The sequence below is a fragment of the Argiope bruennichi genome, chromosome X1 (assembly GCF_947563725.1).
Source record: "Argiope bruennichi chromosome X1, qqArgBrue1.1, whole genome shotgun sequence".
In the NCBI taxonomy this organism is placed as follows: Eukaryota; Metazoa; Arthropoda; class Arachnida; order Araneae; family Araneidae; genus Argiope; species Argiope bruennichi.
The window spans coordinates 109,057,955-109,073,116 of NC_079162.1; the positions used below are offsets into that span (position 1 = coordinate 109,057,955).

General features: G+C 29.8%; 1 protein-coding gene across 3 annotated transcripts in view; it reads left to right on the forward strand.

Moving 5' to 3' along the window:
- The window catches only part of LOC129958308 (brain tumor protein-like), a 100,679-nt gene that overhangs the window by 78,949 nt on the left and 6,568 nt on the right, over nucleotides 1-15,162 (forward strand). Inside the window, exon 1 of one of the 3 annotated variants that reach the window (XM_056070703.1) lies at nucleotides 10,646-10,720. The exons of the other annotated variants lie outside the window; for them this stretch is intronic. The gene's annotated coding sequence lies outside the window, so the exon portion shown is untranslated. Of the gene's footprint in view, nucleotides 1-10,645; nucleotides 10,721-15,162 lie in introns of those variants that run through there. 3 annotated transcript variants of the gene reach the window in all.

Consider the following 15,162-nt stretch of genomic DNA (forward strand, 5'->3'; position numbering starts at 1 on the left):
AACATTTTATGACTTTTTTTCATCTTAACTGATTAAACCCTTGATACTTTTTAATATCTATCAAATTCCTTTTTCTTCAAAAATGCTTCTTATTAAACCATTTTCTAAACGCCTGAAGGAATGAAAGCTGTGATTTTTATCTCTGATTCTTGGCGCAGTCTGTCTATTTACCATCCATTCTACAAAATTCTTCGACGCCATTTCATTGGTTATCTTGATATGCATTACAAAGACCCTATTGGTGGTCTTCAGAGATAAAGAAATCCGTAAATAATCTGAAATGTATAAGATTCCTGTCCTACGGGTTTGTCCCAAAACTTTTGTCGAATCTGTACTGATAGCTATGTTCGGAAATACTGCATACTCTTCAAAACTGCTATGTCTGCCGTCAGTTTGCATTTTTCTACATTGTGTTCCTGAAGCATAAAGATTCATAAATTATCCAATTCAAATCAACGCTGGTATCCCCATAAGTAAGTTTTTATGTATACATTGAAATATATTTTAGTATTATAAGTTTTATTAAACCTAAATTGGCGTCTAAAAATTTCGTTTATTACCTTAACTCCATCTTGGATCCGTATGCTAATTTTAAAGTCTTCACTTCATTTAAAAATTTCTCATTTACGAATACAATGTTTTTTGTACGATAATAATTAAGCATATAAAATGGCTTATGTTCTTTTGAGTTAGTAAATTCAAAACCAAATGTAAGTTAAACTAAACTAATTTAGAGTTAGCAAAAATTTGAATCATTTCGTGCGACATCCCTCTAAAATTTGGAAAGCGGCTTTTGAAAAGTAAGTTTAACCGATACATGAAACCGAAAGTTAAAGTAACATAAACCGATAAACGTACTTAAAAAAAATTATTATAAACTTATAAGTTCTCTATAAAAATTATAAGTTTTCTCAGTATAGATCTCAAAACTTAGCTTTTAAATGAAAATCTATTTAGTTATCTATTTCATACAACGTTTCTAAATAGTTTTAGTGAAAACATAGGGCTTTGCTCTCAAAAAATGTATTTAAAAAAAATGACATTTTTCACTTTTTAATGTGTTTCTTTTCTTAAAAATATAATTTCTTGCCTCTATTACCAGCGAGTTTCCCAGAAAAAACCTCAAAGCAAGGAATGTAATATTTGAAGAATAAGGCATTTTTAACAACAAAGCTAAATAAAATATTTACTAGATTTTGAAGAAACTTTCTATACCCTTAAAATTATTTTCTTAAGGGTTATGGAAACCTCAGATCAGTTCTTTGAGAAATTCTTCTTTTGACTTCGTCTTTTTCTTTAATCTGCTGATAAATTCCAAGATTATTTTTTTAATGCTTTTCTGTATTTTCAACATCTGTCGAATTCGGTTTTTGAACGCTTCTCTAAATCTTATCATATTATTTCTAACAATTTTTGCTCGGATATTTATCAACTTGAAACAATTCGGTCATGGTCAGATTTCGTTTCTGAAGATTATTTTATGTACTCTCATTCTTTTATAATTGAAAATTTGTGTTTTCACAGTGAAATTAGATTCTATTAAAATATTAATTATTCCTTTTTTAAAATCACTTTAATTACCTACCCGAAAATTCATTATTTTTCATTTTGATAGTTTTTATAATTTAAATATCGCAATAATACATATGTATTTCCATCGATTTCTACTCTCCTTAATTGTATGATTCACTAATCTATTTCATTGATTTCCATATGTAATGCATTTATTTCTAGTCTCTTACATACTGTCTAATTCAGATCTTTTAAAAATTAAATTTATGTAACAATGTGTTGCTCATGTGTTGCTCACGTGGATAATTTTTGGCGACAGTTAGAAGTAATCTCGGTTCTTGGCAAGAATATCGTGAGTTAGAATCCCTCTTCTATGAAAAGATAATCATGTATGCGAGTGGTACGTTTTATCTTTTCATTGCTTGGACATCCTCATGCTGGTGTTATGCAATTTCGGAGAGTGCGCTTTCAGGTCAAATGTCACCCTCTTCATTTTTCTGCAGATCGTAATTGCAGGATCCGTCCTCATGTAATTTCATAGTAGGGCATTGAACTAGCGAATCAAATTTAGAAAATCACTATAAAGGTTGCCATACATTATGTTGCATGTCCAAGGGACAGTACACCCACTTTCATGAACCCCCCATTTCGAATTCTAGCGTTATTAAACATTTATTCAACTAGTAGTTTTTTTGGTATGGTAGAAAATAAATGTACTTCTTATGAGCGCATTATTTCAATTGCTTTGAATCTTATCTATAAGATATTGGATCTGAAGTAAATATCGCTAACTAAACCACTCCTGAAAAATTTTGGCATTATTAACTTGTTTTTGTTTACCAACTGTACGGATTCAAGCGGCGATCTGAACCGTAAAACGCCCGATCTCGCCGAAGTTTATTTTAGCTTACACAACTGTTAAGCGAGATCTGAACTCAAATAAACGAGCTTTTGTGTTTCATTAGTTAGCTGTCCCACGCTTACCCCGTTTCAACAGAGAAAAGAGGCCCTTTTCTTTTGGTTGTTGAAAAGAACCATTATTTCCTTTCAGTACAACCGTGAAAATGGGCTCATTGCAATGCGTTGAGGTATCAAGAGTCTATACGTTAAGAAATGTACAGGATTGTAACTTGATCTCTTTCATGACGATGTTTGGTCGTTTTCGTAATACGATACTGATTCTAGATATCTTTTTTTTTGTATCACAATTGAGGGTCACACTGCACAATCCTCTGTTGACATGTATTTGAACTAACTATTGTTAAATTATCATTAGTTAAATGATTTAAATGTTATTTTCATTTCCTTGTAGATATCGAATACTCATGGTGATGTTAAAATGCCATTCTTTTTAAATGTTAAAATTTCTGCAACTTTCTATATTGTTTATCAAGTAATTCTGTAAAGTTGGCTGGAATTTCAACACTTTGTGAGCGTAAATGTAAATGTTGTCATGTTTTTTTAAATCTGTCTTCAGAATCTCGAACGATTTTTTTTTAAAATTACGAAATAGAGGAATTTAAGATGGTGCATTAATTTGAAATTAAATGTTTTGTAAATTTCATATGTGAATTTTAAAAAATATCATTGTTGTGCTGGCGAATATTTTTAAAACTTTAATAATAATGTCTAATTTTGTTCTACTTGGGTGGAAAATTTTCCCCAGTTGGTATTTTTAAATATAAAAATGTTTTTTCCTTATTGATTTAATCAATGCATCGCATCACAGTTTGAGGTCAGTCATATCTAACAATTTTATTCCGCCTTTTATTCATACAAGTTTAGCGGATAAAAAAAATATTGACCCTTTTGAATTATACCTTACTATACTTTATTGTATTTATATTTACATATATATTTAGCTAGAATTTTATGAGAGATTAAAGTTACTAATCCAAAAAGTCCGGTGCTTCTCGTTCTTATTTGTTTGCAACTTTGTTGATTTAGTATATTGATATTGTTTTATGCTCCCGTTTGAGTAATTTTTTTTTATATTTATGTAACTTTCTAGATTTTATTACGAGTATCAAATGCTTAAATTTTCTTTTAATTGGTCTCTAATCATTAATGTTTTTATTTACCTAGTTTAAGTAAAGTCGATTATGTTGTTGCTCCTTAAAACCCACAATAAACAAACAATAGGACTTGAGATAGTATAGAAATTGCTGTTACCGTGGTTAAATGGTGAAATACAGGATTGGCATAATGACTAGATATTAAACATTCATATTTTCAAAACTATTACTCATAATATAATTAGTGACACGTAAAAATACCCCTCGCCCTTTTTTTCCTGTTACAAATGTCAGAACCTTTCATAATACGCAAAACATCTAACCTGTAGTCAATTTCGTTCCACGCATTTTGAAGTTTTACACTGTCATTGGTGCTTGATACAACACTGATGCTTCATTAATTAAAGTTCAGTAATTGTTTTCGGTTATAGGCGCTTCTAAACAAGGTCTTTGGTGTAACCTCATAAAAAGAAATTAAATTAGATAAAATCCCGTGATCTTGATGGTCATAGGAGGAAAGCTAAATCAATGTTACTTGCACATCCAATCCAGCATTGGGGTGCATTCTCATTTAGATAGACTACGAATAGCTAAACTCCAATGGGATGGGGCCCCATCTTACTAAGAATAAAATTCGTTCTTTCTTCACATAATTATGGAAATAACCATATTTCCTACTTGCCGTAATAACTGATACATGTTAAGCAAAAACCAAATTTGGGACGGTTTTTTTTACATTTGGGACATTTTCCATTTTAAAAATCCGGCAGCATTGGGCATTTTCTGAATGACATTGCAACTGCAAATTCATTTGCACATTCGTTAATGTCTATTTCTATGAAATTGCTATCATTTAAAGGCAAAAAATCCGAATGATTTCTTGGTCAACACACTACATGTGCAAAAATGTGCTGATATACCATTCCAACGAGAGGCTGTGACATTATGTAAATTTTATAAATAACAATGACATGCAAATTATTTAAGTGAACCTCATTTTCACTTGTAGCTCATTAGGGAAAGGAAACTGGTTGGTGTGCTAACATCATGTAATGCATTTTCTTGACGCTCATGATCAGAAAATCCATTTTCATTGTTTGTATCGAATTAAAAATAATATTTGAATGAATACAAAACATCAAGTTTTTAATTAGATTTTAAAATGGTACTAAGCTCTTTAATGGTTTTTCTCACCTGATTGGCGTTCTATGATTTTTTTAAGTTAAATTTTTTATTTTAAATGACGGAATACTGCTCTCATCCATTTATTTTCAAAACTCAAAGAAACAAAAGGGAACAATTTTTGCTTTGCTGGAACTTAAATGTGCCATCTTTTATTTTTTTGAGAAATTTTGATAACAGAAACGAAGCGGCAGTAAAGAAATATAAAACTTGACCTTCTAAAGATAATGCTTCTTTTAATTTTGAATTTTCGAATCTTTTGTCGTATTAAACGCGTGTCAGAATCCGTTCAGAATCTCATACAAATTTAGCTTTTTAACTTCATGTTAGTGAGCTATTTTTTAAATAATATGCTCTAAAACGATTCTATTATACTAACATGTAGTGCCGGTGTTCTTTTCCCTGTCTGTCTTTGAAGCTATTTCATTTCCTGAGGGGCGAAGAGGGGGGAAGAGCCACCCCTAAGAAAGAGCAAAGGGCTCACATTTGTGGAGTGGAAGTCTTATTTCCGCTGATCGGCCGCTGCGTTCGCAGATGTTCTGCGTTTCCTGTAGAATGCCCATTTATTCAGAGGATGTCCTGTGTGCGCCGCTCAAAAGAGGACTTTGCCCTACCTTCAACTATTGGATTTTACGTCGTCTGGCATCTGCCGGCCTTTCTCGCTCCAGAAAAGATGCGCCAGAAGATTTGCAAATGAATCTATAGAAAGAAATAAGTTTTAAATTATTTTATTAATTTAAATTTTACTATTTTTAAAACCAAGAATTTTTTTTTCTCTTGCTTCAAATGTTTTTTTTATCACAGTTTTTTTTTATAACATTTAAATAAAAGTGAGTAGTGATCAGTGTTCTTTTTAGAAATATATATGTAGTATATGCAAGGCAAAGCTTAACGTGTTTTTTTTTTTTCTTAATAAAGATATAGGAGTTAATCGTATTTCAGTTCTTTATTATTAAAAAATGCCGTGTCACACAACTTTTCAGCTCAAAATTTGGGTTTTAAAATATCAAAGTTTTTTCTTTTTCTTAAATTAAGTGTAGAAAGGAAAAAAAAAAAATGTTTCAAAAATATAATGTTCATCGTTCATTTAACTTTTTAAACAGATGATTTTATTTTTATTTTTTTAACGACTTTTTTATTAACTGACACTATCTATTGATATTTTATAAAATATAAAAGGTTTTTATCGATTTCTATCTTGAAAAGTTACGGAATTTCTTTGTTAGCATTCGCATCCATATTTTAAAAAATTACATCAGAGTGATGGATGCTGTAAGAGTATCTAAGATAAGAAATAATGTATAAGCTTACTTTTTAAAGCTTGCTTTTTTTTCCCTTCAATATTATCACTACAGAGTATGAATGCCTGGAAAAAATGCATATAGTTTATGCTCACCATGGTGAACCTTTTAAAGCTTAGTTAAATTATCGAGGTGTTAAGGTTGACTATATTTTATGATTTGCTGTTAAAAAATCCAAATTCCTTTTTTATTGATTCAAATTATAATTTAAAAATAAACACACAGTGCTATTTACCATAATTTTTATTGCTTAAAATAAATCGAAGCCACTCAAAATTAAATTAGCCATTGAAAAATCGTGTATCCTGTTGCATCTTAGATTTTTGCATTCGGCAATGTCAAGTATTCTATTTTGATGGTAGTAATTATGTTGCTAAAATAGCTTCATAATTATCATTATTGGCCGTTAACATTGTATAATTGCATAATCGTGCATTGTTTTTGCGCATAATTTATTAACTATGGGCTTGGTTTGAACCTGCAAATCTATGATTAATATATAAATATCTATACATAAAGAGTCGTGTTTTTTCTTTTTATATAATATAAATACTTTTCTGTTTGGTAGTGGGCTGCTATGAATCGCATTAAATAACAAGAAAAAGAGTTCATTCATAACATTTTCCCGTAGCTTTTTCAAACGCAATTAACTCTTTGTTGATGGATCACGAATTAGATGCAAGCTCAGAAAGATAATTGCTTTCGACGGAACATTGATCAGCAAGAAGTGAATATAAATGAGTCATCTCTTCATTTGAATTTTACCCAAACTAGTTTTCAAAACAAATTCTCGACGAACTCCAAACATTGGATAATTTGAAAAAGACAAGTTACCCGTTTCTAGTCAACAAAATCGATAGATTTTGATGTGAGTTTCTACTAATACCTAAAGTATTTGCATACATTGAATGCTTTGATTAACATGTTTGTCCTTTTTTTTTTCTATATGAAGAACTAACACATTCTGTTTGAAAACATCGCCACCTGACCAAAGCCGATGATTCTTCCCGAAGTCTTTGACCAGTAGAATCCTTTGAACACTCCAGTGCACTTCGATGTGCAACATTTACTTATCCCGACGGTGCATTTACCTCTGTTTTGAATACAGGTAGTTTGGGGTCACGGCCACACAATCAAGGTCGTCAACTCCCCGGCTCTTCCTCCCAGTATAGAACCAGCGCCTTGCCTTCGAAAAGAAACTCTTATCTTTTGAACACGAGTGCACTCGGGATATATTTCCTCCTGTTGCGCATCAACCGTAGCGCACGTTCACCCTTTGCTTTTTCCTTTAAATTGTAAAATAGAGCAAACCGTGGTTTGGCGCACTATCTTTGCTATGATGCATAGCCGAATGCACGTTAGGATTGACGCATTTTTTAGTATAGCGTCACCAAGACTTTTATGAAATTGGTGTAATGATAATTATTAATTTTCATTCTACCTAAATTCATCCCATCAACTTAGATATCTGCATATTATTATTGAAATTGTTTACGAAGTTTCAAAACTTCTAAATAGTTATACACGAGTTATTTTCAAATTTGTCTAAACAATTTTGTCTCATTGATCAGCATTTATTAATGATCTTTGCCGCTCGTGAATCCGATACTGTGTCTAGTGAAATTTAGTCAATTTTGTTTTGGAAAATCTTGAATGGGTTTATTCTATTATTTGGAAATATGGTGCTTGTTGTCTTTATTTTTCGGAACTATTTTTGCTACGGTAATGGGATAGTAATTTAGAATTTACTTAATTTTTTATTGTAGTTAAAGGACCGCATTTCTTGTCGATCAGCTCCTTAATAGAATATTCTTTTTGTAGGTTCAAATATTAACCAGAATTTTGAAAACAGTCGCTGTTGATTGTTTGAATTGTATAATTTTACAGCTTAATAACTAATGATGGATTTTAATTTCGAATCAACTACTAAACAAATTCACTTCAATAGCAACCTAATGGTATAAAGACTATAGAAACAAATGCTTATTCTGAAAAAGAGTCAGATACTTGTTTGATTTTTCTGCCTTAATTTTTTGAAAATACTTTTTGAACTCGATTGTCAAGCAGCTAAATGGATTTGTAGAATTTTCTATTGTATGTTGAATGCTGAGGACTAACTTATTTAGTGAAAATTATCAATTTCATATCTGAGATTTAAAATAGATTTGGCTTCAGAAACAATTTTTGGAGCACTGTGTATTGGATTTATGCTTTTTAAAAATCATTTACATACGGTTTAAAATTTCTTTCTAAAATAACCTAATGATTTTTAATTGAATTCTTGCTTGCAAGTGAACTCCAACCCTAATTTAATGTTTTGTGCTCTATCAATTATGTAAATAACTGTAGTTTTTGTTTACTCATGGTTATGGTATGAAAAACTTGCCAAGCATATTGTGGAACGATAAACATTTTCTTTTCGAATTTGAATTGCTATACTATTATAGCAATTCAGTGTTCAGTGCAGCTCAACCTCTAATCTTGCTTTATATTTTATTATTATTTACAACTGATGCCGTCCCATTCGCCTTTAGGATTTAAAGCAGTGGGATAGTATTCCTTCACAATCTTTTCTTTATTATTTTCCGATGAATTTTTGCTAGTATATAACGAGAAATATAGTTAAATTCACGACCAAAATACGCACAAAAGCATGTTGAAATTCGGCCAAGAAATTGATCTTGTCGAAGTAATTTTAGTCGCATTTTTTGTTCTGCAGCTCTTATGTTAAAATGAAAATAATAGAAGCCAAAATTTCTATTGCTGTGAACGATTCTCAGCACAGCCGTCCAAAATCTTTTGCGTTTTATCCAAATACGCTTTTAGTTTTATGAAAAGAATATTTTGGCTTGCATTCGTCATTTTTTAAAAGTGTTTTAAACTAACGAAAGTTATTCTGTTTAATTTTCGAATAAAAAGTTTCCATCGTAATTTTTTTTTCCACGGGCTATTTCCTTTAATTAGCGTTTCTCAATATCAACTATTTTCCCTGCTTTTATCACTCATTTTATTTTAAAATGAAGATTTTATGTATGCAAAATAACATCCGTGTATTAGAACTTAATTTTTAAATGCATTGTAAGTTTTTGTATTAAAGTACTGTTATTATACAAATGTTCATTTAGAAAATTAACATTGATTTACATGATTTTAAATATGAAAACTAAAATAAGAATCTTAAGGAAATAATCACTTGTTCAGTATTACTCCTGAAGTGTTAACATTAAACCTATTTTGAAATTTTTAATAAATGCTATTATCTTAATATGCAAACAGCAGAATAAACCCTGCTGACCGTAATATTTTTTATTAAAAACGACCCTCAGCCATTAATAGCTGTCTACCCTCTATAACTTCGCAATAGAAGATTCTTTGGGTGATTGAATCTCTGAAACAAGATTATTTCCGTCATCTTTTTTCATGAAATGTTTATTTGAGACGCACAGTGAAAGCAACTAATGTAATAATTCGATTTACGTGTGAGGAAAAAGTTCTGAAAACTTTCATATAAGGATTTTGCATTCCCTTAATGCATCAAGTTACTAAGCAGAAGAAATACTTTTTCCAGCGTGGAAGACCAAATTATTAGAATGAAAAATAATTTTCTTTGGCATTAAATTTTACTTTTATAGAAAATTTCCTGTAGGTTGGGCAAATTTTTCTCTCTAAATAAATGTACCATAATCAAACGTGGTTTAAATCGCCATAAACCTAAATTTAATGAAACCAAAATTTTTCAATCTTTTAAATATACATTTGCATTTGGAAAATTCTTTACTATAGGGATAATTTGTGAATTGTATTCTTAGTAAAATATATTTTCGTTGACATATATATTTTTAGAAATATCGTTTGAAATGCCGAAGAATTACTTTTGCGTGCAAAGCTAGTAAGTGGTATTTATAATTGAAAGTTTTTTTTAAATTCAAAAACACATCTGTACAGTTTAGAAGCAAGTCCAAAACGCACACTTTGAAAGCTGCAGTCGCATTACTCTCCCCTCCCCTCCCCCCAAAAAAGAAGAAAAATTCATACAATAATTGATTTTTGAAAGATGGTATTCTTTTTTGAAACGGATTGGTGTTTGCTCAAATTTTACATGCCATTACTTTGAAGTACAATTTTCAACAAAATACTCATTTTGCTAAATAATTATTCGTTCCTAAATGTATAAATGCGTCCAATTAAACCTCTTCATGAATTTTATTTTTCTTGATTAAAACTGCAAGAAGAGAAAAAGAGCGAACCTTGTCATCCTAATCTTGCAACTTTAAAATTTTATCGCACCTTAATTTAAAAAAAAAAAAAGCGCCCAATATTCTATAGGATTTTCTGCTTTATCCCGACTACGGTTAAATTCATAAGAAACAATTCTCTCTATGCATTTGGATATTTAAGAAAATCCGCTAAAATATTCTCCACGTTGTTTAAAAGTTCCTGATAATTGTTTCCAACTCTGAATTCAATGATGCTTGCTCTCTTTCTTGCGTGAATTTCATTGATGACAGAACCTTTTATGAATGCGATCACGTTAAACGAACTCAGACTTTGGCGCGAGTGAAGGCAAACGCCAAGAAGCAACCCTGTTTTATTGATAAGAAGAAAAATCCGGTAGCTGGCGTCGGAGCTTTGCCACTTCATTTTCGAAAGATGGCGGGCTAGCACCTTCAGTGATCCGGTCGGGCCAGCGACTGGCGATTCTTTCCAAAGGTAGGTCCATTCCGAATGTTACCGTAGTAGGAATATTTTTTTTCCTGTGGACGAAGATGAGTAAATCCGGAGAATTTCTTTACATTTTAGTGATGTTTTTCATCATTAATTTATGGGGTTTTTTTTTAAATGAATGTGGCATTATAAATTTGAGGAAAATAATTTTTTATTCTGAAATTTTCTTTAAAAGCTTATTTTTTTTATACAGAATGAAAACTAAACTAAATTAACTTTTGAATAAGACCGCTGTCACTGCTTTTTTTTTAAAATTATAATTTTATCAGCTTTTGCAACAGTTTTCCTGACTTTTTTTCAGAAACTGTTGATTCAGACGTTACCCAGGAAATAGAAATGTATATCTGTAACTTTTGAGAGCTGTCCTATTAATGACAATTACTGTACGACTGTTATATAAGATCTTACCTTGCCTTGTCTCGAATTTGAAATGAAACTAAAAAAAATATAAATGTTAAAAAGTTTTTCGTGTTTTTCTAACTTGACTGCAATATTAAAAAAAGTAAAAACTTTTACTTATATTTTCGTAAGAAATCTTGGAATTCTGCAATATAAATCCTTTAAATCTGTTGACGTCCTTGGGAGGAATGTCATTCCGGAGTAAGTTTTGTTTACAGTACGGAAGCACGTGTAATGTTGTGAAAACAACGTGGCGCTCGGTAAGGTAAGTCAGTAATTACGATATTTTTGTTTCAGGTTTTAAAAATAAAATTGATTAAACTGCGATTGTTAACTACACTCAAAACTATTAAATTTCAATAAAAATCTTAAATTCCGATTCCTAATTTCAACATTTATATTCTTGAATTCAGTGCGTTATTTGACATTTGAAATGTTTTTTGATTTAAATGTCATAAATTTCATTGTGTTGAAAGACTTTCGATTTCATGTAGGAATCTTTGTTTGAATTTTAATTTTTTGATAACCTGAATTATTATATTGAAAATTGCTTGACTAGTTAAAGAAAAGTTATCAAATCATTTTCTTATTTCTAGAAGCGGAAATATCCGTTTGCAGAACTTTTTCCATCCTAAGTAGAAAAAAAAATTATTTGGTCTTTAAAACTTTTCAATGAAACAATAGCATTTTTATGCAAGAACTGATGAATGAAAAATCAAAGATATGTCTTTTGAAGTTATGCTGTTGTTTAATTTTTTTATGAATTATTATATTTATTTAAAATGAAATTTTTAAACTTGTTTCTCTATTATTCTTTATTATTTGGGCAATGTCATTGTTAATTTGAACCATGTGATAGTATATTTATATTATTCATAAAGTGTTTACCGTTTATATATTTAAGTTAAAATTTCGTTTTTGTCTAAAATTTTAATTTGTTTTTTCTTTCACTAGTTTTTGACACAATTTTTAAGGTAGCATTCAAACTGAAACATTCGAATCTTTTTTAAAATTATGACTTCAAATATATGAAATATGTCTTCATTTTCTTCCAAATTAATGCGAAATATGAAATTAAATAAGTAGCTGTCATTTTTATATGTGTAATGTGTTAATAATCTAAAAAGCAATGTTTCTGTAATTTAAAATGGCCGATTTAATCTAACTTTGCAGTTGGTTAGACACTTATGATGCAACTTCTTTTTAAAGTTGCGTTTTGCAAACTTATGTGCCTTATACTTAATTTTTGCATAACAAATTTATCCAATGAAATGGATTTATCTATTAAATGATGTTTTGATTCTGTTACGAAACATTACTTACGTAGATTTTTGAATGGAATTGCCTAAATTTAAACATAATATCGAATGTAGAAATACGTAAATTATGTATGAAGTTGAACGTTAACTACCGTAAAAATAAATTTAAAACCGTGAGTAATTAATTATATTAATTAATGAAATGTTTTAAATCGAAACGGGTTTTTTTCTGCATTCCAATCAATGTCACTTTTTTAAAATAACAGGTCTATTCAATTATGGATTAATAGATTTAATTATTACTCTTAAATATTACCAAATAAACAAAGAAACCGAATATATAAACGTTGCATTTTTATGCATAACAATTCAGCTTATCAGTGCATAACGTTCCTTTCTTAATTTTATACCTCTCCATTGTTTTCTACTAAGCGACCTGACCTTACGGTTTTTCTGTTTCATCGTTTCTATTCTTGTTCTTTTCCCATTAGACTCGCGTATTTTTTCCGACATTATCAGTCTTGTTCTATTTTTTTTTATGTGTATTCTGAGCTTCTAGGTTAAATTTATATTTGACGCAAAATTTTGTTTAACACGTGGCTGGTGTTTTAAAAATTGTCCTTCAGTAGCTTAAAATTTCTTACTTACCTTCTTGCTGAATCTAATCATGATTGAAGCCGTATCGCATCATTTGCCGCGGTTTGTTGCGCGATACCGGAGACTGTCGCTGGATTTGTTGAATCCAGATCTATTAAGTTTGATGTAATTATTTCCTGTTATTTACCAAACCAAAATGTTATTTCGAAAATAAATAAATAAATAAAATAAAATAAACACAGATTGTAAAAGAATGTAAGCGGGGATAAATAAACAAACCCTCTAAATATTTTACCAATTTTATGTTTCAAAGAAAAAAGAAACCTAAATATTTTATCAATTTTTTTCAAAGAAATTATTTTTTGAATTATTCTTGACTTTGTTTCATTCTGAAAATATGGGGAAAATGAATCCTACATACATGTCCCTTTACTGCAAAAAAAAAAAAAAAAAAAAAAAAAAAAAAAAAAAAAATTGATCATTTATATTTACCAGACCGCTGCTTTACTTAAAGTGCTTAAAATGATGAAGTTTTACAAAAGAGGAAAAAAGAATGAAGTAAAATAGTGAAACACCGTATGTATGTATCCATTTATAAGTCATTTTTAACTCGGTCTCTATTCATTCGTAAACATTATAATGGTTAAGTATTTCGTTTATATGACATAAAGCTTCGGCTATACTGTTTTCATTGTTAAAAATTGGATTCTTCGTAGACCATAAATAATTTTTCGAGGGGTATATGAAATGCGATGCCGATATCATAACTTAGGAATTTCCAGTTGATGAATTAACACATAAAAATTTTGTGGTGCTAATTTTAACGATGATGAAGAATATGAACTTATTGTTTTGTATATTTTCTTCCCTCATGTATTGACAATGAAATTCATTCGATTCGTAATGCTGTATTTAATAATAACTCAGCACGCCAGATGGCGAATAAAGATTTTTTTTTTAAATCAAGCACTTGCATGCATGCACCGAAGTTACATAAAATAAGAAATATATAATTTGTATTCGAGATATGCAATAAAGATAGGTTTTTCTTTCTTTTTAAATAAATTTTTGATTTTAAAACTTAATTGTTTTCATTACAATGCGGTAATATATTAGAATTATCTTTTTAAAATTAATTTCTGAGCGAATTTGCTTTATTAGCAAAAAATCAAAGTTAAAATTTTGGCTATACGTCATTTCATTTATATATTGTTATACGTTAGTTTCTCGAAGGATAATCATTGGCTTTACTGTATCTTTTATTACTATAATTAAATCGTTAATATTCGAGTTTCGGTGATTCAGATTAAAAAGTTTTGAAGTTTCCGAATTCTTATCAAATGTCTGTGTTCACATCATGCTATCGTTCTTCCTTAAATTGTTTTATTGGTGTGTTTTTGGAAACATTAAATGAAAATAATGCTTCCGATTCAATTCGAATTTATACTGACAATAATAATGAACCTGAGACAAGAGAGATAAACATAATACTTTAAATCGCTTACTTGCCTTTGTTTTCTCATATGAATGGAAACAATACATTCTGAACACGAAATGTGACAATTAGTAATTATAAAGAGAACGAAAACTTCTCATTTCCTGATTAAGATGGGCCTCGATTATCCAAACTGATTGGGACTATAATCACCTCAGATAATCAAAAACTGAGTTACGAGATTAAATTTTAAATTGATTTTTTTCCCAAAAATTTTTCATAATTGTTTATTTGAAATTATACTAATAAATTTGCTAAAACTGTGAGTTATTAACGCTTTACTTGTCATAAATATTCTTCAGTTTTTGAATCCTTAATTTAATTTTCATGCATTTTTTAAGCTTTTGATTGAGGATCCGCGAATACTGATTTTTCCTTTCTCCTTTACTCTTTCCCACTGGTTATTTAAGGTTGTTCTAAAAAGAATATTTTTCTCCTTTCAACGCCGCGGTACCTTCCGGCGCACTTACAGTGCCATTTCCTTCGTGAAAATTCACGGATTTTTCTCGCATTACTATAGTAGTGCTTAACGAATAACTTCTTGGCTTATAAAAGAATCTCCTGATAACGAGTTTTGTAAGCCATCCCGAAATTCAACTGCTATACAAACTTTAATACCCATTTCAGGAAATTTCGGCAACTTCATTACAAATTTAAAAACACAGCTCTGTTTTCGG